This window comes from Typopeltis vanoorti, chromosome 25 (genome assembly GCF_054136105.1).
Source record: "Typopeltis vanoorti isolate ZY-2024b chromosome 25, IOZ_Tvanoo_1.0, whole genome shotgun sequence".
Taxonomy (NCBI): domain Eukaryota; kingdom Metazoa; phylum Arthropoda; class Arachnida; order Uropygi; family Thelyphonidae; genus Typopeltis; species Typopeltis vanoorti.
In genome coordinates this window covers 50,059,462-50,071,579 of record NC_143573.1, presented here as the reverse complement: position 1 = coordinate 50,071,579, position 12,118 = coordinate 50,059,462, and positions in this window count along the sequence as shown.

Sequence of the window (12,118 nt, the reverse complement as noted above, 5' to 3'; positions counted from 1 at the left end):
ATTTCATAGAATGTTTCATGTATTCTTCATCAAATGCTTCTTGCTTAAGACGCCAAACACGTATCTCTTGATGACATGGGACACATAAAACATTTTCGTCGCTAAAAAGTATCTTTTTCTCCCACTCCTCTTGACCCCACATCAGTCTGCTTGCACAATCGCTCTAGCTGCCTTTGTCTTGGAAGTCATAAGTGGCTTCGTCTTAGGTAGGCACACGTGATTTAAAACCCAATTTGTGAAGTCGTCTCAACGTCATAGATTTACTCATTCATACCTAGTTTTTCCATCTTCTGTGAAAATACTCGTATCTAACACTTTGGAAAGCGGTTTTTCTTCACGATATTCTCCAATCTCCTCTCATCTCTTGATAGTTACCTTTCGACTGCTATTGCAGCGATTATTTTGAAAACTCCGGTTATTAGAATACTGTCTCAATACTTTATTCACACTTGCTTGAGACCATTTTAATTCCTTAGCTATAAACTGTTGAGTTTGGCCTTCTTTGTGTAGAGCATCGGTTCCAAACCGGGTGGTACTCGTACCGCCGGGAGTAAGTGCTGGGCCGTTCACGGGTACACGAAAAATAATCAGTAATGGCGGAAAAACAAGTAAAGTAAACAAAATGCAAAACGTTAGTTATGGAACAATAAATGTTACGTTTGAATCACCGCTTTTACAAATATTGTAAAAGAGGTGATTCAAACTTTTGTACTTTTTTTTTTTTTTTTTTAGTGTAGTAATTTTCCTTTCCCCAACTCATTACCACTATTTTACATTAAGGTAGGCACTGAATAAAAGTGTCAGTATTTAAAAACAGCTATTTTAAAAACAAGGAGTAAAATTTATAGAAATGAGTTTAAAAGGGGGTACGCAAGTGGGAAAAGGTTGGGAACTATTGGTGTAGAGACACCATACGAACCTTCTTAGCTTCCGATATGTCACTCGTTCGATCCATGTTTAGCCAATGATTAACTGACATCCACGAGCAAGCGATATTTCATGCACGCCACAGTTTCGCAACTACTGAAATATATGCTATGTCTATGCTCTCCTCAAAACCAATCGGAAAAAGTTTGAATATTCTAATATTTTGAAGCACGTTAAAAAGTGGTTCAAAATATTAGAAAATTCTAATTTTGTGAATTTTTCAAATAACTGTTTTCTTATAATCTATATTATATTTTTATGTGTTTACATGATTGTGTAATCAACAAACTATGTAGATTTAGATGATGCTAATTCATATTTGATAATAATTATTTTCTATGCAATAAATTAGAATTGCATATCATTCAACACATTTTCTTTGATTATTCTAATTTTTTGATCTGGAGGGGACGAATATTCCGAGTGTGCTAGGTGTGAGGTGCTCATCCACGAAATATCAGTATCACGAATATTATATTTTCGCATTTACTCCCATTAAAGACTCACCCAATTCAGTTGGGTGAGTCTCAAACAATTGGGCCAATTGTTTGCAGACTTCACACGATTCCTAAAATTGAACACAATATACTGTACTAATGCTTCATTGTACAAGGATAATAAAGCATTAGTGTTTCATGAAGAAGGCGCTTTTCTCCACGAAACATTGATTCACATTCGCGTTAATAGCCAGGTTTCAAAATGCATCTTTGAGCCATTCGAAAAGATGTAAAGAGGGCGCAGCGTGTCAAATTCTTAGTGTTGTATTATTTTTAAACCGCTGAGAAGGCGTGACTAGGTGAGCTTAAATTTTGAGCTCGCTCAGCACCTAGCAGCTGTGATTGGTTATTGTGTCAACCAATGCAATTGGATGTTGGCATGAGTTGAAAGATTACTATATCTGACGACTTTATTACAACCAGCTGTTACACGTTTTCTGGAACTGAAAATCTGAAAGTGGTTGCAAAGTTTTTAACCGTATATAGAGACATTTTTATTCTAGTCTTCAGAAACAACAGACAGTAAAAAATATCTATTCCTGAATAAAAATGAATATTCTGTGTATTATATAAGACGTTGATCTACAACAAAATACCAGCATATGTGAGATTGATACAGAAGAACCGCTGATACTAAAAAAAAAAAAAACTAATGAATTTAGGATTCCTGAAAGTATGGATAATTTCGATAATGATCTGATGTTATGTATACTGAGTCAGTAAACAAAATAAAATTCTTGGAAAACGGATCGAAATATACACAAACCAGAGAAATACACATAACGTGCAAGAAATTTTACGAGATGATTTGATGCTCCATCAAACCATATTTATTCCTGCAATACTCTCTCTCTTTTCATAAGTTTTTTTTTATACCATCATAAATTCACTTATTCGTGTTTAGAATTTATAGGATCGTGCTATTCAGTCTACCCAGCAACCTATAGGACACACATATCACAAATGATAATTATTATTCTTTACCATTAATGCAAGTGTTTCTACTCACACTTATTCCTTCCTATTCTCACGTCTTATAAATGATGGTTCGCATATTTTCATTCTTGAGTATTTCAAATATACAACCAAATATAGCATTCTCCTGCATTGTTGTTTTCTAACCAGTCATAAAAGAGATCGTTCCCCCAATCTACGCAGAAGTATTCAAAGTTATCCATTGGACTAATTGCATTGGACTAATTAATATATGAGTGCTGATGCGCTATGCCCTCTCAGAACTTTATAAAATGCAATCCCACGGTCATGGGCGTCCTCAAGGGGGGGGGGGGGGACACTTCCCCCGGAATTATTAAAAAAATTTCACAAATTATAATCGTAAAATTGATTGAGATATGTAATCTTACACCTTCGACCCTGGGAACGCTTTGTCTTAAAATTTTATTATGGGTTGGCCTGTTTCAAGGTAGCCATAGAACACGTTTTATTGCAGTAATAAAACACGTGTTCCTGTTTTGGGTTCATCTTTTTCATTTGTGAACAGTGACTGGTTAGTTTGCCCTCTGTCTAGTAAGTTACAGAGTGAAGTGTGAATTGTAAATTTATAGTGAAACAAATTTAAACAAAAAAATACATTTTTAAAAGGTAAGTGTATGTAATTTAATATTATTTTACTTGTTAATTTTATGATTTTTTGCTTTTAAACTGAAATAATTTAATTTAGGATTAATTAATTAGTTGATTTTTAATAAAATATGCCGATCAATTTTTTAATATATGAAATTGTGCTAAAACTATTGATTCAGAATACTTTTTCTTCCCAAGAATTAAAGATCATTAAAATCGATGCAAAATGAAAATAATGTATTTATAGTTTACATCGACAAATAATTACATAAAAAAGCTAATTATTGATATAATTATTTTTAAAAAATCAGCTAACGCCTTTTTATTCCCATATAAGGAGTAGGCGAGGCCGTTTACCCTATCTAACATTTGGAGACTGAGTGGGCAATTCAATCTCCACTGGCAGCCAATCAGAGATAGCTGGCCCAAGGCTATCACTAATTAAGTGGCATGCAGTGAAGAGAGATGGCTCAACAAGTGCCGCCATCTCGTGGTTCTTAACCTTAACACAATATATTTAATATCTGAAATAATGTGGGTTCTATGGTCGATTTTCTTGAGTTTACAGGACGAAAAATCCTAGTTTCTGGGAGAAAAAACCCGCTTGCCCGTGCCAGAGGTCGACTATTTTGGGAACCGGTCAAAAAAAGGCTTAGAAAAATTTCCTCTAGTCGACGACTAGATTCGAAACAGTCTTCCTTCATGCAGTCAAGTGCTGTGGTATGCAAACGCCACATCCACTGAGCTACATAATTATAAAAATTTATTGATGTAATTATTTTGATGTAATTGTAAATATATATATAAAGATAAGTAGAAATTTGAAACGTTTTTTGTCTTACCGGCTTACCAGCCTGGAACTCGAGGGGGGGGGGTTGATCCCCCATAGGCGCCAGGGGGGGAGGAATTCCCTAGTGTTTGTGTGTGTGTATATATATATATATATCAGTGGAGTCGTGTGCCCATTTTGGTTGGTGTGCTGCAAAATTTCACATCAATTTGACCATATGCATAGGTGTGAAGCAAAAAATTTTCAGTGGTGGGAAAAGCTTGGAGACAAAAAATGACATTAATAAATTTTTATAATTATTGATTTAATTAAATAATTACATCAATAAACGTCTCTTAGCTTTATTTTTGATGTAATTATTTGTCAATGTAAACTATAAATACATTATTTTCATTTTGCATCCATTTTAATGATCTCTAGAGAAAGATGGAAGTTTTTCCCCATTTGGTTAGACTATAATAAATTTAGTTTAATCCTTTATCCAAGTGTAAGCAAATAAAGTTTGCGCCTGAAGTATCTTCAGGACTGAGGCAACTCGTGGTATCGTGGTAAAAGTGGACCAAGCTCTCATCACTCCTTGTCTTAGTATCTCCCATAATGCAAAGCACATCTCCTTGTGCACATGTATAATGCTGTGCATTAAGGGAAGGGTCACTACCCAGACCGGTTTCGACCTTTATTGAGGTCTCGTCAGTGGGAGCCAGACCCAGAGGTGGTGATACTAAGGAAGAAACAATGGAGAAGTCATATTTACCTATGCGAGTTGCCAAAAGATGTCTCACCTTATTATTAAATTACTCTGGATTTAGAGAAAGATGTTGGAAGTTTTTTCCCACCTGGTTAGACTATAATAAATTTAGTCTAATCTTTTATCCAAGTGTAAGCAAACAAAGTTTGCGCCTGAAGTATCTTCAGGACTGAGGTAACTCGTGGTAAAGGTGGACCAAGTTCTCATCACTTGTCTTAGTATCTCCTTTAGTATTACCACTCTGGGTCTGGCTCCCACTGACAAGATCTCAATTAAGGTCGAAACCGGTCCGGGTAGGGGTCATTCCCTTAATGCATAGCATTATACATATCTGCTAGATGTGCTTTGCATTATGGGGGATGCTAAGACAAGGAGTCATGAGGGCTTGGTCCACCTTTACGAGTTGCCTCAGTCCTGAAGATATTTCAGGCGCAAACTTTTTTGCTTACACTTGGATAAAAGATTAAACTAAATTTATTATAGTCTAACTAAGTGGAAAAAACTTCCAACATCTTTCTCTAAATCCAGAGTAATTTAATAATAAGGTGAGACACCTTTTGGCAACTCGTATAGGTAAATATGACTTCTCCATTGCTTCTTCCTTAGTATCACCATAGTCTGAAAATCACAACAGAACCACTAAAGAAAAGAGCCTCGTTGGGCCAGTGCTACAGATGTCAGAAGTACGGACACGCACAGAAACTCTGAAGAGCAGACTACAAATGCCTCAAATGTGGGCAAAACCACCCCACAGCAACCTGCTCAAAACCCAGGACCTCACCAGCCAAATGCGCAAATTGCAGGGCCCCCACCCGGCAAACTACAGAGGCTGCAGTCACTACCCTAAGAATAAAACAGACAACAAAAGGAAACAGATCTCTCAACCCTGCCCACAGGCACCAGAGTTGATGGCTCCCCAGTTGCCTGACACCCAACAAAAGACAACAAAATACCAGCTCTCACAAATGGAAAATACCAAGAGTCTGGAAAGCCACCGGCGAAGCAGGACATACGCCGAAGTAGCCCGCTCATCCAAAGATATCTAGCAGGACCAAATTCTTCCAAACATGACAACAGTCATCACAGCCTCATTGGCAAACATGCTTCAAGACTTCAATAAGTCAAACCCTTCACCAAACTCCCCAAAAATATTTCTAACTCAAACTATATTATCAATGCTTGTTAATGAATAAAACTAGATTACTTCCAGACTCACTACAGATCGCCACTTGGAACGCCAATGGCCTAAAAAAACAAGACACTGGAGCTTCAAGAATTCTCTCACAGATACAACCCTGACATATCATCCTAATTAATGAAACTCATCTAAGACCTGCAGACAATCGAAAACTGAGAGGCTACACACTATATAGAAATGACCGACTGGACTACAGAGGTGGTGGTATAGCCATATTCATCAGGAACTGCATCAGGAACAATGGAATGCTCACCCCCCCCCCAACCTCCAACCTAGAACTCACCAGTGTCGAAGTCCACACAAACTCAACTGGAAGACTTAAAATCTATGCCGCCTACAACTCCCCTGCTAAGACCCTCCTATTTTCTGACTTGGATGCTGTATTAGGCACAAATGAATCCATCATCGTCGCTGGGGACTTAAACTCCAAACATCCCTCCTGGAACAGCAGAACCACAAATAAAAATGGTCGTATCCTCTTCAGCTACACAGGATTAAACAACGCTGTCGTAACAGGACCCACTGAACCAACCCACCACAGCCCAACTGGCACAGCCGACATCCTAGACATCGCCATCCTACACAACATCAAATACCAGCACAGCATTCAAGCACTGAACGAATTATCATCAGACCACAACCTAATCCTACTTCACTTAGGGAATAATGACCAGTCACCTCCCCCCCCCCAAACCTCCATTGTCTGGGAGAAACTTAGCAAAGTGCTACCAGAACACATTGGTCTGATTCCCCATATAAAAGCCAAGGAAGAAATAGACACGCCAATAAAGAACCTCACCAATCAAATCAATAAAGCCATAACAGCAGCCACAGTATCCACGATTACCCACAAACAAAATCGTCTCCAGGAAGAAATCATGGACTTAAGGGGAAAAAACAGACAAAGAAAAAGATATCACAACACTCGTGCTCCCCAGGGCAAAACAGCCCTCAACATATTAAACAAATCTGCTGAGAAGCTCTCCAGAACCAAAGGAATCAACAATGGGACAACAAGCTCATTTAGGAATTTCCATATGGAATGATCTGCTATGGAGATGGAGATGAGCTTGTTGTCCCATTGTTGATTCCTTTGGAACCTCAGGAACAAGCGCAAATCCCTCCCCTGTCTGCAAGCAGAACAGCACCTTGCATACACAGATGCTGACAAAGCCGAAGCCATAGCAAGAAACCTAGAGAAACAATGCAGTCTTGCATATGATAACCTAAACATCAGCCACGTATACAAGATCCATCGTAAAGTCAAATTCACAGTAAATCGTCCGGATGTCAATCCAAGTCCTATAATGCCCACCTCACCTACCGAAATAATCAGCATCATCAACCATCTCAAGATCCAAAAAGCCCCAGGTCCTGACGGCATCCCTAACCAAATCATCAAGGCACTACCACGCAAAGCTATAGCACATCTGGCAAACATCATAAACTCCATCCTCAAATGGCAGCACTTCCCCCAGTCATGGAAAATAGCTGACATCATTCCAATTCACAAACCAGGCAAAGACTCACACCTACCTGAAAATTACCATCCCATCAGCCTGCTATCCAATTTAGGGAAAATAGCTGAGAAAATCATCCTCATCAGACTCCAAGATCATGTCAACCAACTAAATATCACTCCGCAAGAACAATTTGGCTTCCGTCAAAATCAGAGCACCACCCATCAAATCCATAGACTGGTAGAATACATCACCACAGGATTTAATTGGAATCAACACACTGGAGCCGTCTTCCTAGACATCTCAAAGGCCTTCGATAAGGTCTGGCACCAAGGCCTCCTCTACAAACTTATCATCGCTAACCTTTCACTAAACATGATACACCTGATCAAATCATACCTCTCCAACCGGAGGATGCAAGTCAAAATCAATGAAACAGTCTCAACCCAACGGAAAATCCTCGCTGGAGTTCCTCAATGATCACTGCTAGCCCCGATCCTGTTCAACATCTATATGGCAGACATCCCTCAAAATCCTTTCACATCCACCATCGCTCAATATGCAGATAACACAGCTATTCTAGCCAGATCTCGCCAACCATATCTCGTTACCAAAAAACTACAAGACACCATCCTGAATCTAGAGAAATGGTTTAAAGACTGGCAACTACAATTAAACCCCCCAGAAAAGCAAAACGATACTCTTCACAAGAAGATGAGCATCCCCCAAAGGAGACATCACCCTGTTCAACTCCAAAATTCCCTGAGAAACTGAAGCAAAATACCTCGGAATAATTCTCGATAAGCGATTATGCTTCAACAGACATATCAAGAGCACATGCACCAAAGCTTCAAAAGTTATCGCCCAGCTATACCCCTTGATCAACAGACACAGCAAACTAAGCTCGAGAAACAAAATTCTACTCTACAAGACAGTGATCCGTCCCAGTTATACAGTTATATACACCTCCCAAGCCTGGAGCCATACCTCCAAGACAAGCATCCTGAAGCTACAAAGACTACAGAACAAGTGCTTGCGAATGATACTGGACGCCCCGTGGTTCATCAGGAACGCTCAGATCCACCGGGACATAAATATCCCCTACATCTCTCCACTACTACGCTCCCTAGCAGAAAAATTCTTTATGAAGACATCTACACATCCAAACCAACTAATACAGCAAGCTGGAAACTATGACGGTAATGACCACTGGAAACATAAAAGATCGAAAGCCATCCTAAAACTCAACGACGAATAACCACTTCTGCCCACTCAGGGCAAGCTAAAATCGCTCACAAATCTCTCCCATCACTGCGTTCCAAAACAGACAACAGGGAATATGAAAAGCGTCAAGCTTCACCCTATGCGCCATATACAGGGTGTTCGGGATAAATTTGACATATTTATAATTAAATATATTTTTCCGTAAGTTACATGTATTAACACACACTTCTCTTCATTTAAAAGTTTGGACCCTTCTTCATTCATATACAAGATGTCAGAAAGGATGGATAGCTGGAACCCACCTGAATCATGGAAGAGAATAACTTGTATCATGATGATTCGTGCCCGCCATCAAAATAAGGATATTACGACTGCTGCCCAATGCTCCCTGAATACAGTAAAAACAATCAGGCATGAACTAGAGACTTGCAATGGTGACTACGAGGATGTAGCAAGAAGAAAGATCCCTAGCAGACGATCTGATTGCGTTCGTACAGCAGAATTCCTCGCAAATCTGCAGGAACAGGTGTTGAAGAACCCTGGCATTGGAATTCGGGCTTTGTTCGTGGAGTTGCTTACTGTAGTCAAGCCCTGGATAACAAGGGTAGCCAATGGTAGGCCGTATGTATGGCAGCAGGATTCGACCGCTTGCCACACCTCTGGGAAAAGTCAAAAATGGTTGTCTGAAAATTTCTACGACTTCACCAGTCCAAATGTTTGGCCTCCAAACTCCCCAGACCTTAATCCCATGGATTATTTTGTATGGGGCGCAGTTGAAAAAGACACCAATCGCACTTCCAGTAATACAAAAGCCCAGTTAATGGATAAAATTAAAACAGTTTTTGCGGCCCTTCCCAGGGAGACTGTAGCATCAGCTTGTTCGAGGTTCCGAAGCAGAATTGAAGCTGTGATCGATGCTAATGGTGGTTATTTTGAGTAAATCTTGTTGATAGTATTGTAATTAACTCTGCCTGTAATGTTTTTTTGTCAATTCATTAAATTTAATAGATACAAAGAAGATTTTCTTTTTCCTTACGAAACTGTCAAATTTATCCCGAACACCCTGTATGTCCTGCATCCTTAGTATCACCCTCTGGGTGTGGCTCCCACTGACGAGACCTCAATAAAGGTCGAAACTAGTCTGGGTAGTGGCCCTTCCCTTAATGCACAGCATTATACATGTGCACAAGGAGATGTACTTTGCATTATGGGGGATACTAAGACAAGGAGGGATGAGAGCTTGGTCCACTTTTACCATGATACCACGAGTTGCCTCAGTCCTGAAGATACTTCAGGCACAAACTTTGTTTGCTTACAGTTGGATAATGGATTAAACTAAATTTATTTTAATGGTCTTTAATTCTTGGGGGTGGGGGAAAGGTATTGAGAATTAATAGTTTTTAGTACAATTTCATATATAAAAAAATTGACTGGCATATTTTATTAAAAAATAAACTAACAAGTAAAATAATAATAAATTACATACACTTACCTTTTAAAAATGTATTTTTCTGTTTAAATTTGTCTCAATTCACACTTCACTCAGTGACTCACTAGACACATAGGGTTACTGTTCACAAATCAGAAAAAGTCTAAACATGAATAAGTGAATTTATGATGGCATAATTTAAAAAAAACTTGAGAGTATTGCAGGAATAAATATGGTTTGATGGCACAGCAAATCATCTCATAAAATTTCTTGCACGTTATGTGTATTTCTCTGGTTTGTGTATATTTCGCTCCGTTTTTCAAGAATTTTATTTTGTTTACTGCGACTCAGTATACATAACATCCGATCATTATCAGAATTATCCACACTTTCAGGAATCCTAAATTCATTAGTTGTTGTTGTTTTTTTTAGTATCAGCGGTTCTGTCTTATCAATCTCACATATGCTGGTATTTTGTTGTAGATCGTCTTATATAATACACATAATATTCATTTTTATTCAGGAATATATAGTTTTTACTGTTTGTTGTTTCCGAACACTAGAATAAAAATGCCTCTATATACCGTTAAAAAACTCTGCAACCTCAACCGATGCTATACTGCACAAGCAAAAAAAAAAACAATTAGGATTTTTTTCCTAACATCCAATTTCAAATTTTCAGTTCCAGAAAACATGCGTAACAGTTGTTACGCATGTTACTTAGGACCTGTTTGTAATATACACTGGATACGAAAAGCGCTCAACTCATGACAAGTTACAACTTTTAATTGGATTGGTTGACACAATAACCAATCAGTCTCTACGTGCTAAGTGAGCTCAAAATTTTAGCTCACCTAGCCATGCCTTCTCAGAAGTTTAAAAATACTACAATGCTAAGAATTTGATCCACTGCACCCTCTTTACATATTTTCAAGGGGCGCAAATGTGTATGCATTTTGAAAGCACATACGGGCTATTATTAACGAGAATTTAACACTACACACTACGATATAACGGGAGGTTATATCGTAGTGTGTAGTGTTCGTGCAAGCTCCTGATAAGATAAGTATTATTTTCAGTTATCGTCGATAAAATTAGTTAATATTGCGTAGTTTTGTTTGCCTTGCGTATTTTAGTTCGTCTGTTTGTGTGTTTTTGGTGTGTATAACTTATTATTTGATAAAACACGTTGCAATAATTATGGCACCTGTACGAAGGAAAATGGCGGCCAGTAATGATGGTTCGCCATCGTTATCAAAGAACAGTAGTATAAAAGAAATGAGTCAGTGTACTAGCTGTGAAATGTACGCTTTACGGAGTGCAGTCGGAGTGTGGATAGATGATAATAAAGGATTGAATGTGTGTAGAAAATGTAGGGAGATTGAGGAATTGAAGTGCATTTCGGATCGTGAGTGTGATATTTTTGTCAACCTTCAGAATGAAGAAAATAGCGATATGACAAGAAACGGCAAGGTTGTACATGAGAATTATGAGAGTGTGAATGATAGTATTAATGGTTTCTCAGAGAATAAAAAAGATGAGATAGATGCATTGAATGAGATCGCGTTGTTGAATGGTGCGATAGAAAGGGCAAAACAGCAGCTAGAGTGCATGAACGAAAGTCGACTGAATGAACCAACCAATAATAAAAGGTATGACAGGAAAAATAGGCGTATGAATGTGAACATGAACAAAATGAAGGATAGAGTGCTGTATGGAGACTCGTTAGTACGAGGTGTGTTAGTAGAGGATTTGACAAAATCGTACCAACCTGGTGCGATCATAAAGGACGTAACTGCGTCTATTAGAGAGCAAAAGGAAAGGGTGAAAGAAATGATTGTTGTGGCAGGTACGAATGATTCGAAAGGAGATAAAATGGAAATGATAGAAGACCTGAATGAATTGTTTGAGGTAGCAAAAGAAAAGAGTGAGAGAGTTAGAATGATTAGTCTTTTGCCACGGTATGACAGTGAAATGTTTAAAAGGAGGGCCATAATTGCGAATGACTTTATGCGTGGGTTATGTATGACGAGTGGTGTGGAATTTGTGGACGTGTGGAGTGAGTTTGATGGGCGAAAGGATCTATATAAGATGGATGGCTTGCATTTGAATGGTTATGGTGTAAGAAGACTTGAGAAAGTGTTGCTGAATGTAGTGGATGTGCAAATTAGGGAAACTAGATTCGTTAAGGGGGGGGAGTAGATATATACAGTCCTTAGGGAGGCAGTTGAATGTAAGAATGAATATAATATGCCAGAGCA